At 37.6% G+C, this 4,563-nt stretch overlaps 1 non-coding gene across 1 annotated transcript; it reads right to left on the reverse strand.

Annotated features, from left to right (window-relative positions):
• Window positions 1-488: 488 nt before the first annotated feature.
• On the reverse strand, window positions 489-560 carry TRNAC-GCA (transfer RNA cysteine (anticodon GCA)). Its single transcript has one exon. It is a non-coding gene; the product is annotated as a tRNA-Cys (tRNA).
• Between the last annotated feature and the right edge of the window lie 4,003 nt (window positions 561-4,563).

Below are 4,563 nucleotides of genomic sequence, written 5' to 3' on the forward strand. Positions count from 1 at the left end.
ACCCAGGGATCAAACACAGGTTTCCCATGTTGCAGGCAGATTCTTTACCATCTGAGCCATCAGGGAAGCCCCAGAAAAGAAATATGAAGACAAATTAAAGACTTGGTCAGTTGTTGCTTGAAGCGGGCCTTTGAAATTATTATTTATTGGAAGATATTACAAATGTTATTATTTGTCTCTGTTAATTTGTTGAATAAACAACATATACAGTGAAGTAGATCAAAGGGTCTACAAGTTCTGAGAAGAATCAGGAACTTAAAAAATAAAATCTCTAGACTGAGCCAAATGGGATCACCTTAAATGTTCTAGATAGTATTAAATTAATAAATCACTTCAGGGCAACTTTCTGGTAAAAGTGAAAGTGAAGTCACCTAGTCATATCCAACTCTTTGCGACCCCATGGACTGTAGCCTACCAGCCTCCTCAGTCCATGGAATTTTCCAGGCAAGAGTACTGGAGTGGGTTGCCACTTCATTCTTCAGGGGATCTTCCCTACCCAGGGATTGAACCTGGGTCCCCCGCATTGCAGGCAGATGCTTTACCATCTGAGCCACCAGGGAAGTTGAACAATATAAAATATGAAAAGTGTATCAATCATAGAAGCTGGTAACTGTCTACAATTTCATTCAATTTTCAATGAAACATTTCTAAGGAAATAACTAATGTTCTGTTGATCATAGTTTATTATATCAGTGGCTTAAAATTTGTATTCCGAAACCACATATTTGACCATATTGTCTATCTTTTATAAGATGATATGTTTTCAATGATTAATCAGAAAGTAGTTTAAGTTAGTTAAACTTTCATTAAATTTGTCCACTTAAGAATGTTAACAACTTTTTCTCCTAATTTTGAGAGTAGTTGCTAAGATTCTTGCCCCTAAAATTGAATTTCCTGGGTTCAGACTTCAGTTCTGCTGCTTAGTTTTTGGTTACTGCATTTTACTTCATGTTCTGAAATGTCTATTGGATTTTTTTTCTTCAAATCTGCTGTCATTTTTAAAAATTTCTAGTTTTCCACCAAACTTTTGATTTTGTCTTTTATCTCTTTGAGCCTGAAAAGAATAAAGTATCTGAGAATGCCAATGTTAGAGTGGCTATACGAGTGTGTGCTCAGTCATGTCCACTCTTAGTGACTCTATGGACTGTAACTCGCCAGGCTCCTCTGTCCATGTTATTCTCCAGGCAAGAGTACAAGAGTGGGTTACCATTTCCTACTCCAGATTTTCCCAACCCAGGGAAGGACCCTCTAACCCTCATTTCTTGCTTTTCCTTCATTGCAAGCAGATTCTTTAATCACTGAGCCACCTGGGAAGCCCCAGGGTGGCTATGAGTATATCTCTATTATCTATTGCTTCTATTATTTCTTTCTGTGATGTTGGATTTCCTTATGTGCCAACCATTGAGTTTTGTTTTCCAAACTGTAGAAATAATTTGAGACCTTGTACAATTTTACCTTTCTCTAGAGTAGATTCTCATTTACTTCTCCCAAGAATCTGAACATTAGCAATCTGGCATCATCTTAACCCAATGTTAAGGACAGATTCTCTAGTCCACCAGATGCCTGAAAGCTGGGTTGCAATCTATATGAGGAATGGTTTTATTTTCTCCTGTCTCCCTACCTCTCCTTCCCCAAGAAAGCATCACAATACTACTTAACTTTTCAGCCAGCTCTTCAAGATCAACAAACATCACCAAGGTAAAAGTAGTTGGGAGTGTTAGCCTCAACAATCTGTATTTCTTTTTGGGATCTTGACCAGGTAATTCTTCATCACCTTGTGAGTTCTCTGATGCCTTCCAACAGATGTTATTACTTCTGGTTTTTCTACTTGTCTTCAATGACAAGGACAGTCTAAATTTCTGTCTGCCATTACCTGATACAGAAGTCCCAGTCCTTTGATTATTAACTTTTCCTTATCTCTCACCATCCATCAGCAAGTCTTTTTGGTTCCTCCTTTAAAATATTTTCTAACTTGGCCATTCCACCAATCTCCACTGCATTGTATCAGAAAAAGAGAGAGAAAGGCTAAAGTTCTTAATTCAAAAACGTGGGGTTTTTTTTTGGTTTTTTTTTTTTGCTTTAATTTAACTTGTGGGCAGCAGCAAAAATATAAACAGATACCTGAAGCTGAAGAACCCTTGCATGTAGAAATTGCTCCATTTTATCACAGCTTTCTGTAATCTGTTCTATTAAAATTTTTGTTTATTTTGGTCACTTGTAGAAATACATTAATGAAACATAAAAGCTCAGATATTCCATACATCAAATTTAAGAATTTTAAGTCATACGTCCTACATTATTTTTCCTTGAAATCATTTATGCTATATTAACACCTGTCTAAATTATGTTTCTGGGATTATTTTCCTACTAGTGACTTTTCTGTCATGTATGCTTCAATTCATCTTATTTAATATGCTGCCAATAATTTTGAAGTAGTTTAATATGATTTGAAAGTATGTCTAGGGGAATTTTCTAGAGATTTTATGATCATCTGACCTTTAGGATGTAAAAAAGATTATGAGACTGTTTAGATGTTGAATACTCTGTATTGAAAAAAGGAAGTAGATAAGAACTTTTTGGTTTAGTGTTTCTATATTTTACTTAGCTGAATATGATAAAGCAATCAAACCTATAAGAAGTGGTGCCCTGGTTCTAAGAAATTTGTCCTAAGCCAATTATGACTGAGTTCCTTCTGGTGATGCACCAATCTTGAATGAATCAGGAATGAGCTAAACCCTGATTTTTCAAAACAAGAATCTCAGAAACAACGGCAGTAGGAACATAGCAGCCATGCTTCCATCTTCTGAAGTAAATGATCATCACAATATCTATCCTAAGACACCTCCATTCAGAGGGAGGAAACCCTGACCATTAGAACATCGTGGAGGATATTGATACTCTTGAGAGAAGAGAGGTGGGCAGAGATGCGAAGGGTAGGCTGCTTTTACCTTTGTCCATATTAATCTGTCTTTTAATAACGCATTTTACGACTGATGAAATTTGTTTTGCTGACACTGAGAGGATCAAGAAAGAAAGAGAAGCTATTACTATCGCTGGGCTTCCCAGGTGGAGCTAGTGGTAAAGAACCCGCCTGCCAATACAGGACACATGAGAGACACAGGTTAGATTCCTGGGTGAGGAAGATGCCCTGGAGGAGGGCATGGCAACCCACTCCAGTATTCTTGCCTGGGGAATCCCATGGACAGAGGAGCCTGGCGGGTTGCAGTCCTTAGGGGAGCACAGTGTCAGACACGACTGAAGTGACTTAGCATGTATGTATTACTACTGATAAAAAAGTTAAGCTTTTCCAGAAAAATGTCACCGGGTAATTTGGTGACTGAACAATAACAGTTTACTTAAATTTTAACTTGGATGCCTTTGGAAGCAAATATCAACTCCTTGACCCCTGGGATATCAGTGTTATTGAGAATAAGACTCAATACACAGATTGAAATTCATTTGAGGGAAGTGATATGTTGAAAGACATCTTTTAAAAAATCATATGTAGTCTCTTACTCCATTGTTATTATTCTTCCAAAAGATTGTCCCTTTATTCAAGTACAAATATTTAGGTAACTCCATTATGCTTTATGTATACTAGTTTGTATCTCTATTAAATGGGATTAAACACAATGATTTTAAGAGGTCTTTTGAAATAATGCTTCTACAAGTCAAAGAGATACATAATATAAAATATACTTTCTATAAAAAGTAACAAAAAACGGAAGAGGGAGCAAAAAAATTTTTAATGGTTATCATTATAAAAGTAATAAGTGAAGTGAAAGTCACCTGGTCTTTGCGACCCCATGGACTGAAGTCCATGGAATTCTCCATACCAGGATACTGAAATCGGTAGCCTTTCCCTACTCCAGGGGATCTTCCCAACCCAGGAATCAAACCCAGGTCTCCTGCATTGTGGACAGATTCTTTACCAGCTGAGCCACAAAGGAAACTCAAGAGTACTGGAGTGGGTAGCCTGTCCCTTCTCCAGCAGATCTTCCCAACCAAGGAATTGAACCAGGGGTCTCCTGCATTGCAGGTGGATTCGTTACCAACTGAGCTATCAGCGAAGCCCATAAGAGTGATATCTTCTTTACTATGCTGTAAAGAGCAATATTGCATAGGAACCTGGAATGTTAGGTCCATGAATCAAGGCAAATTGGAAGTGGTCAAATAGGAGATGGCAAGAGTGAACATCAACATTCTAGGAATCAGTGAACTAAGATGGACTGGCATGGGTGAATTTAACTCAGATGACCATTATATCTACTACTGTGGGGAGGAATTCCTTAGAAGAAATGGAGTAACCATCATAGTCAACAAAAGAATACAAAATGCAGTACTTGGATGCAATCTCAAAAATGACAGAATGATCTCTGTTTGTTTCCAAGGCAAACCATTCAATATCATGGTAATCCAAGTCTATACCCCGACCAGTAATGCTGAAAAAGCTGAAGTTGAATGGCTCTATGAAGACCTACAAGACCTGCTAGAACTAACTCTCAAAAAAGATGTCCTCTTCATTATAGGGGACTGGAATGCAAAAGTAGGAAGTCAAGACAC

The sequence above is a fragment of the Muntiacus reevesi genome, chromosome 8 (assembly GCF_963930625.1).
Source record: "Muntiacus reevesi chromosome 8, mMunRee1.1, whole genome shotgun sequence".
In the NCBI taxonomy this organism is placed as follows: domain Eukaryota; kingdom Metazoa; phylum Chordata; class Mammalia; order Artiodactyla; family Cervidae; genus Muntiacus; species Muntiacus reevesi.